Here is a 10,000-nt window from a genome sequence, read left to right as displayed (position 1 = left end):
CGTCCTTCCATAGGGAGACCTGAAGTTGACAGCATCTGAAAACACAGTCAGACAGACAGCTTCAACACGTAGCACGTGATAACACTCCCAGCTACTTAATCTAAGTTCAATGTTACACTAAGTCCTTCATCTCAGTAAAGGTAAAATAAGATATCTGAAACATGTTGACAACACAAAATGAAGAATTAAGATTAAAAGTATTGACTGAACATTAAACGTTCCTTTGTTGAGTCACGTGACGTCAGAGTCAAACAAAAAGTCGTAGTTCCCTCGTCATCAGTCAACTGTAGGAAGCGACCATTACAACTGTCACTGTCATGGGGTCCTGTGGCTACAACAACAACATGTTGAGTCTCAATGTACCTCAGTCACGTCTGACCTTTGGACATCATCACTTGTCATTATGTTCACGAGTTTTCATTCAAAAGTACTTGGGAAATAAATCGCATGTTCCCTAGGCAATACATCCCTGGTTACCATAGTTGCAGGAAGCAGGTTATACATGGATAATCAAAAGCAAACCCAATAGAAACGCTCGGAGATTGGCGTTTCCCCAGACCTAAACAGACGACACGACACTGCTTTGCAAAGTTCCAAAAAAGAACTGGCAAACTGGCAAAAGTAAACAAAAAACGAACTGGCAAACTGGCAAAAGTAAACTAAAACCAAAACTACTTCATAAAAGGTCATAAATTCACCACAAACAAATGGAACCTTGCGATATGTTTTGTCTTCTTACAAAGTCATGGAGTGCGAGTATCTGTGTTTCGATACACAGACGTTCGGAGAAACACGAACGTCAAGTTCAAGTCAAACCAATTGACCCCTGACACACACATTTTGACCCGTGCACAAAACGTGTCGATAAACGAAGCGCAAATAAGAAATAATAATAAAAGCAAACAACATAGCTACAAGATATGCAAACATCTAACAAAGCCGAGCAAGCAGACAGGTCTAATGAAAAACAAAGAGGTACTGAGTCGGAAACAAGATCGCGATTCTTTCCTTCGCTGCACGACGCAAATCTTCTGTGACCTTTGACCCAACGTAGCTTCCACATTCGATCACTCGAATACCGAGATGAACCTACATAACTGTGCATCCTCAAACCTGACATATTTATCCCAACATTTTATTAACTTAAAAAACACAGAAAGTTGATTTCACACGCCATCTTTGATTGCCAGTGGTTATTCATCCGGAACTTGTGTGGTTATCAGCACGGAACTCGTGTTTCAAAGCATGGCTCCCTGTGTTGATTGTGCACGTATTTTCTCACTACCAAAATGATGACAACAACTATGTATGTCACACGCATTCCTTCTTTGCCACTACTAAAGCAAACGTGTGCAAGATTGTATGTTACACGCTTTGATGCCGAAATCAATTATTTTGATCATGCATTTATTATTGAAAATGTTTACCTTCACATTCATTCAGTCACTACCTTAAACACTTATGTTTTCAGTATTCATTTCAAGTGATCACGAACGTAGAAAAATGGGTATCAAAGTGTTGTTACATTTTGTTGTGCATTCTGAATAGTGTGCCAACAGGCCTTGGTCAGTCAACCACGTTTAATCTGTGTACAAAGTGTTTGACGGTAAAAGAATAACACCAACCCCGTTCTCCTGTATATAACTGAAAGCCACATTTTCTTCTTCATTCAATTTCTGTTTTCAAAAGCTTCGTCATTTTTCCACTTACACGACACGGCCCCTTTACCAAGCTTCAAAGAAGAACCCTGAATACGAAAGGTCAAAACAAAACAATAGGTACTACTTTCACTATCGTCGTCTGCAACGAAAACCGAAAATGGTGAAACGCTTTGCTACGTACACAGAGGACAAAATTGCAAAGAAAAGATCGAACCTTACACCTGTGACTAGGAAAAGTTGCATAGACAGTTCCGTGCGAATCTTACCACGTATCAACGTACATCCGATGCTCAGAACCTGCAGATGGGTGACGCTTTGGCGATTGAGGCTTCGTCTTCAGCTCTAACACGCACGCAGACAGTCAGGCAGGTCTAATCTGCACCAGCGGTGATGGAAGGTTTGGATTTAGAAACACTCGAATGGTACCGTACTTCGACAAGATAAACGAACCGAAAGACGAAAGTGTGCCCCAAATTCGGAAAATATTCTTTCAAAACTGCACTGTAAACAACATTAACATCACTGTGAGAAAAAGAACAATCCAAACACAACCAGTTCCCCTGTGGAACATTTCGGGTGGACTTTCCCACGACCTGACCTACAAAAATTATCCGTGTTCGTTCGCGCTTTGCATTCAATCTCTGTTAGTGCGCGCGTGTGTTTAGCTTTCGTTGGTTTGTGCTGTTTGGTTCAAAAAAAGTTTATTTTTTTCATTGAAAGATTCAGAAACGTTGGTTGATACTTTGTTAAATGCATTCAACCAGAAAAAGACACGAAACGAATTGGATCTATCTTCTGCGCGCATGCGTGTGTACGGTATGTGTGAAAAGGCAATTGTGTTGTCAGTCTGGTTTTGTGCCTGTTATTTCGTCCCCCCAAAATCATTTATATCTTTCTATGCCTATGCTGTGAGACATAATCGCCATTACGAGCTAGTCGTGTGACAGAGAGTTTTCTTGCACACTCGACTGCTGCTGTTTCACTCCGGCTAAAGCCGTCGTGAAACATACGGGCTCCTGGAATAAACTGCCATTTCGATTGACCAAAAGCCATGTTTGGATCACAAATCCAATTTACGTATATTGGTGGTTTGTTGTCAGATCAGCTTTTCTGTCGGTGCTCGGGGGGCATATCGACTTTTGTTTCATATTTATTGACCGCGGCCTTCAATACATATGAATTGAAACAAAAGACGATATGCTCATCTCGGACCGACAAAAAGGCTGGTCTGTCAACAACCCATTAAACATCTTTTATTCCCCCCTCTGCTTTTTTACCGCTGTAAACGTGTAGGGGTAGTTATATTTCGATAATGACCCAGCAACCAAACAAATAACGACCCAGCAACAGCCTGAATCCTCGATAGTGCAATGGGTTGAGAAGTTGTTCTGCTTCGGTACTACTTTTTGCGAATGAAAAGTTCCGAACGCTCTAATGTACGAAGTATACATCTCTGGAGCAAACAATACAAACATACCGCATTTAAATTAACAACTACAGGCCTGAACACATGAATCTCCATATAAAATCCATGAGTTCGGTTGTTATCTGAATCTAGATCTGCCGTGCTCAAACGTTCATCACAAGCATTTCCCAAGCAAGTAACTCATACTTTGTCTAGCGACAAGAGTAGTTCCCCTTCTTTTCACTCAGTTTCTTCGACAACAGACTGCAATCCGACGGTCAGTTTTCAACAATATTTCATTTAATAAACAGATCACACGCAACCAAATGCACACATCTCATCAATTTAAACAACATAAAGCGGTTTCATACACTATTTTGCCCCAAAAAACTGAACTTCATACAGTTTTTAACGTTGGAACACGGGTGCAAAAGTTCGTCTGCTAGTCCCATTTGACGAAAGAACATTATCCTAAGCGATACCAAAACATAATTATACAGAACACACAATATCTGCCTTTGCCGCCACAGCAGAATAACAGCATATCTGTGTACTTGATTTTAGTCCAAAATAGGAAAACTGACAAGAAGTGTTAACATAATGGAATGATTTGCACGGAACTATACAACCGCGCATTAATCGATCGCCTGCGCAGGTTGACTGGTTGAGTGAATAGGATTCGATCAAACTTTCGCAAAAAAACTCCTCTTTTCTTTGAATAACTGAAGAAAGGAGGAATAAAGAGGTTACACACCTCGTCTCAGTGATTATTAAAAATAATGGTCGAAGTTGGCGGATCATGAAAAATGCGAGCTTTAGCGACCGCGAACTTCGACCATTATTTTTAATAATCACTGAGACTTGGCATGTAACCTCTACATACTGCCCACTACTTGCAGCTACTAATGATTAGACAGACACGTTATATACCTTACTGTTGGGTTGTTGTTTTATAAACGTTATCCACAAGAACAATATAATTTATACGATTATTTCTGATAACACGCATTGCATTCTAAAATGACACGACTACGTGTGTGTAGGTAGGAGATACCTGTGATCAGAAGTTAATGAATCAGAACAGGTTGACAATCTTTATATGCAGTCGACGCGCGGTGATACAAACGCGCATTAATATTTTGGGTTTTCCCAAAATCCGAATGGTTTAAATATAAAATGGGTATTTCTGGTAACTACACTACTCACAAAAAGTTAAGGATCACTATGAGAAAACAGGTGCTCAATAAAATCAGTTCGCTACTGTTATGTATTTCTCAGTCAAACCAATTTGTTATAAATTCTTGTTCAGCTGTAAGTGGGCGATGTTGTGTTAGTGGGAAAATTGCACGGGATTCTCTACTACTGAGCTTGGTAGCTAAAGAAAAAGCGGAAACTTGCGAAACAGGACCTTGTTTTGGACCGTTCAGCCCGAACACATTGCACAAGCCACATGGAAAAACCATTATGCACGTGCAAGCACTGATGTTTATGTGTGAGATGCTGTCACTTACTTGGCTTTTTGAGAAGACATACCACCAGTAATAGGCATTATCTGACAATGCCTCCACGACGAAAATTGAACGAGTTTGAGAGGGGACGAGCTGTTGCATGGTTCCAAGATGGTGTCCCCAAGCGAGAAGTGGCCAGGCGACTTCACGTGTCCATCTCAGTCATTGTCAGACTGATTCAACGTTTCACAGCCACTGGGAGAGTCCAGGAAAGACGCAGACCTGGGCGACCAAAGAAGACAACTTCACGTGAAGATCGTCTCATTGAACGACTAGCCTTGCAAACAAGAACAGCCTCTTCCAGCATTATTCGAAGGCAGCTGAGGGTGGCTACTAACACCAACATCAGCCAGCAGACCATACGGAATCGCCTTCATGGGTTTAACCTCCGTTCTCGTCGCCCAGCTGTACGGCCACGCTTAACTCCAGCCCATAGGGCAGCATGCCGCGCCTTCTGCAGACGTCACGTGAGGTGGATGTCACAAAGATGTGAGTAGCATATTTGTGAGGTGAAACCACGTCGTGTTTTTAACCTCCCTAAAAGTTGTAGAGGCGATGGTAGCTGACCGGACTGGCGTTATTCACGTGTTTCGGGTGTTCCACGCAAAACTGGCTTTAGCTTGATATGAGCTGTGTTTGAGACATGTAGCTGGTCGGGGGTAAATAACGTCACAGCGTTTGAGATTTCCAACCGGGAAGGTTGTTCAGCGTGTGTCAGACTTGTTCTGGGAACAAGTACTCTTTCAAGAGACGGGTCTCTTAAGGTAAATGATTTACTATGTTGTATATTATTGACGTTGGAATACATAGCTGGAGCGTAAAGGTTAGTGTATATAAAGTGCGCCCAATCTTAGTGTGAAGCGTTGAGAGAATTATTGATGTAATTGTTTCACGGGTTTTCATGGGGAATTTCTTGAACATAATTGCTACGCATTTATGTTATGTTTAAGACGGTCATGCTTTGTATGGGGAGTGTTATTCATAGATTAAGTATTAGTTTGGATATTGAATGTGGACGGAATGTGAACGTGGAATGAACGAGAATGTATGAGTGGTACATGAACGGTTGGAAGAAGAGATGGTTTTAGAGAATGTTGTATTAAGACTTGGTTAAATTCTTTAGGAGTTTCCATGAGGGATTTCCATGGCGTATAAGGGAGGGACCTTACACGAGAGAAGCGCTAGACGACGGTGGAAGCAAGGGACCACCTCGGCGCAGATGACTAGACGAGTGGGGTCTTCATCGAGACCGGTCGTAGCTGACGACGGTTGTTTCCGCTGCGGGCGGAAGGGTTTCTCGGGGAGAAACCTGGAAGATGTGTGTTGGCATCTTCAGTGAAAGGTGTGGGTTGGCATCTTCAGTGAAAGGTGTATGTTGGCATCTTCAGTGAAAGGTGTGTGTTGGCATCTTCAGCGAAAGGTGTGTGTTAGCATCTCTGTGTGTTGGCATCTGAGACAGTGACAAAAGGTCAGGTGTCATGTCTACTGTCCCGAATGACACACGATTGCTGACATTTCACCATTGCCAACAGAATAAACAAATAAGAAATAGGTAGAAAATGAATGTGAAAACTGACTTTAATTGTTGATCAGTATTTTCTATACCACCAACAAATAATCTACTTGCACATAGCTGTTTGGCAAATGTATGTTGGATGGGACACACTGACATGAAAGTGGAAGATGTTTTTCCCTCTAGAGAAACTACATATCAAGTTACACTTTTTGTGCTCTTCCATTCCAGTTGGCAATCAATTGTTAACGCATGCTATTAGAAAAAATAGAACGAAAACAGATTAGATAGAATGAAAAATGTACTGGTGATGTCATTTGGGACATACTGACATGAAAACGTCACCTTTTGTCATTGTCTCATCTGATTTCATTATTCTACGAGGATTCAGCGAGACAAGTAAGTGAACTGGCGACATGCAGTGAGCCGTGATACGAACTCGTGAGTGTCTGTTGGTACCTTATTGTGTGCGTTAAATCTATATTAATTTTGAGAAAGTATTATTATATGTATTTACATGCCTTGAGTGAAAGCTGGAAGATTGTGCGAACTGTGTGTCGAAAGGTTGTTTCGTATTGATGTAGGTAAAGTGAAGAAGTATGTTGTTGTTTTGGTTGAGGAAATAATGAGCCTGCATCCTCCCAAGTTCTGTTTTTGAAGTGTTTGGTGTGAAAGGGTAGAGACAGTGCAATAGGGCAGAACACGTACATTAAATTCACATGCAAACCACTTCGTGACAGTGGTGACCCCGACATAGCCCTAAATAGGTTTTTGTTTCTAAGGATAGATTTTTGTTGTAGTTAAAAAGCAGTTGCTTCCCTTTCAGTAGAACAGAATTGAGAAGTAGTGGTTGATAAAGAAGTGCCTTTAGTGTAGCTAAATATACATACTTTGATACTGTGCGTGTTGTAGTGAGTTTCTTTATGTGTATGTTATTGGACACCCCTCTCCAGGTCTAGGGGTCTACGTAGTTGTATAGTTCTTACGTAGAGAGGGCCTTAATTTCTGTTTGCTTCCTGTTCTGTGTATTTATTATCTATCTTTCTATCTAAATTCTAGCTCCCTTTCCTATAAGTTTTTTTTAAAACTATTTTTCTTAGATTCTATCTTGGATTGATTGTTGTGTATGATTGTTGTCGTTGAGGTGCAGGCTTATTTTAAATAAAATAGTATAGGGTGTGCCATTTTTTGTGTGTATAAATTCTGAAATTTTGTAATTTCCAGTTGTGTATTCTGGCTTGAAAAGTGTTTTGTTTATTATTGTTGTTGTTGTTCCTATGTGTAGTTGGATTAGTAATAGGGTGATTATCTCCCCTATATTACTGTTTGATATTTAGTTGTTGGTTTGGGGAAAGTTTTTCGTTTATTTTTTTTGTAAAAATTTTTTTTGGGTTAGTAGTAATTTGTAAACATTTGTACTTAGACAAATTTTTGGGTAAATTTTGTTGTTGTTGTTGTGAACATTTAAATTTTGTTTTGGTTTTGCTCTGGCGATTGATTTTCCTTAAAGGATCTGACGCTGGTTAGTGGTGTATGGAATTGAATTTTTCATTTAAAGTGTGTTATTTGGGTTTGAGTTACACTACTCACTTATCGCCCCCCCCCCCCCCCCCCCCGGCGCAAATCAAGAGCGCACGATAATCCCAAAGAAATGACACTCCTCTTTCTCTCCCTCTTATTACTTACAGTTATACACACTCACATACACCTGACACACACGCAATCACTCTCGTGCGCACATACATCACACGTAGCCAAGTCATGTATTGATTTGGGCAAATAACGAGGGCAGTTTATTCAAGAGAATACCATCTGACAATGAGAGATATCATTGTGCAGTGATAAGTTCACAACAAAAAACAACAAACATTTGGTTACACTAACAACAAACACAAGGAGCCTTCACTCAAAAATGATTACATAACAAGGTTCGAGTCGCTTCATGCACAAGGCACAAACAGGCATGCATTTGCCTTAAAAAAAAACATCATGCAACGGATTGCTAACAAAATACAACGGTGGATGCCGGGGGTGGATGGGGGGTAAGAAATAGTTGACATATGCCCGCTGCGCCGCGCTGGTAAGGACTGACCACATCGTGTTGCTCTCCCGTTCTTATAGACCCCCGCTGATGCATCACACGTGCAAGCCCCCCGGCAACATGGACATTGCGGCTGGGCTCTTCTCCTTGACTTTCACAAATCCTCCTCTCCCCTCTCTTTCTAATTACGGGCCTAAGTGTTGATATCCTGCTTTACTACCCTCTCTTCCCTACCTGCTAACACTGATCCCTTTAGGCCTACCTCAAGTATCTAACATCCTCCTCCTCCACCCGCGGCTAATCTGTCTCGTTTAAATAGAGTTTATCTGACGCTGTCCGCTCTATCTAAACTCACACCTAGGCTGTTGTCATGTAGACCTAGCTGCTATGTTGTGAGACAGCTAGGCTGTTGTCATGTAGACCTAGCTGCTATGCTGTGAGACAGTGTGACAAATGGATTTGTACATAGTTCAGTCTAAAAATTGTTTAACAAATATGTACAGTTTACCTTGCCATACTTTTGGTTCGCATGGCTTGACTGCGTGACTGTAGTATCACCTGTTGAAATGGGGTGATCTGTTTTTGCAAACTATATTTTCATTGGTTACTGGGATTTAGGATTGACCAATGAGAGAGGAGATTGCTAACAGGGAGGTAGCCATGTTGGATTGTGTTAAGCAGAACATTGCTGAAAGTCGGGGAAGTCAGACGTCTCTGATCGTGTCTCCACGTTTAGTCAGAATGTTGCTCAGAGGACAGTGAGGTCGAATGTTGTACGACTCATGTTTCGGATGAATCAGTTGTGATTCAATGCTGTGAATATACATGTATTTATTGAATTTTATTTTGCTCAGTAATCTTGACTTGTGAAATAACTGAGAGTAATGTTGTGAATTGGGTTGGAGAAGCGTGAGCTGTTGTCAGCCATTTTGGAAAGGAATGTGTGTATGTTCTTTTGTAATGGAGTAATTTGTAAATGAGCTGTTGTAATACTGTAACAGCATAAGCTAGTTGACGGATGAATGAATATTATTGAGTAAGAGTGGAATTATTATTTTGTGGAGAAGTTTATCTAAGAATTGAGTGGTTGAGACTTACGGTAGCATAAACGTTTTACACAGCACCCCGGTGAGAGAGAGGATGCCCTCGGCTGATGGGAAGATGGAAGGAGACTGGCATCCCCTCCTTGTCGCCACGGATCGTTTGATTGTGGGCACGAGGTTGTAACGCAGCACAGGAATTCTGGGACCCGGTGGAACCCCACCCCATATCACCATGAGCATTATTATGTCATTGGCGTGATATATTGGATCCAGCAAATGAACCCGCTGAATTGTGAGTAGTCACTGTAGTGTGAATTACCACTGGAGAATACGTAACATGTGAAATGTGCGTAACGAGATACTGTGATTAACAGGAAACATGATTAACAGAAGGATTGTGTGAAACAAGTGACGACGTCATCGAGAAACGGTTATTCTTTCACGTGCTACATAAGCTATTATCATTCTTATTATAGTGAATGCAAGAGAATTGTTGATTGTATGAGAGATAACATATTTGTATTTTGTTGTGATGTTTAAACATAGGTAAGAGGGCAAAGGGCAGTAATCGTGTTTCAGTATGTGTGCCTAGTTTGAGTGCTGTGTGTGTGAGACGAAGTGAGTTTGTAAACAGAGTAGAACACGCATTTTTCTGATAGAGTAATAAATATACACAGACACTATCACGAAAATGCCCTCCGTAACAGACATCTAGGCTGTTATCATGTAGACCTAGCTGCTATGATCTATGACAGCTAGGATGTTGTCATGCGGACCTAGCTGCTATGTTGTAAGACTGCTAGGCTGTTGTCATGTAGACATAGCTGCT

Source organism: Littorina saxatilis, linkage group LG16, assembly GCF_037325665.1.
Source record: "Littorina saxatilis isolate snail1 linkage group LG16, US_GU_Lsax_2.0, whole genome shotgun sequence".
Classification (NCBI taxonomy): domain Eukaryota; kingdom Metazoa; phylum Mollusca; class Gastropoda; order Littorinimorpha; family Littorinidae; genus Littorina; species Littorina saxatilis.
This window is presented reverse-complemented; position numbering follows the sequence as displayed.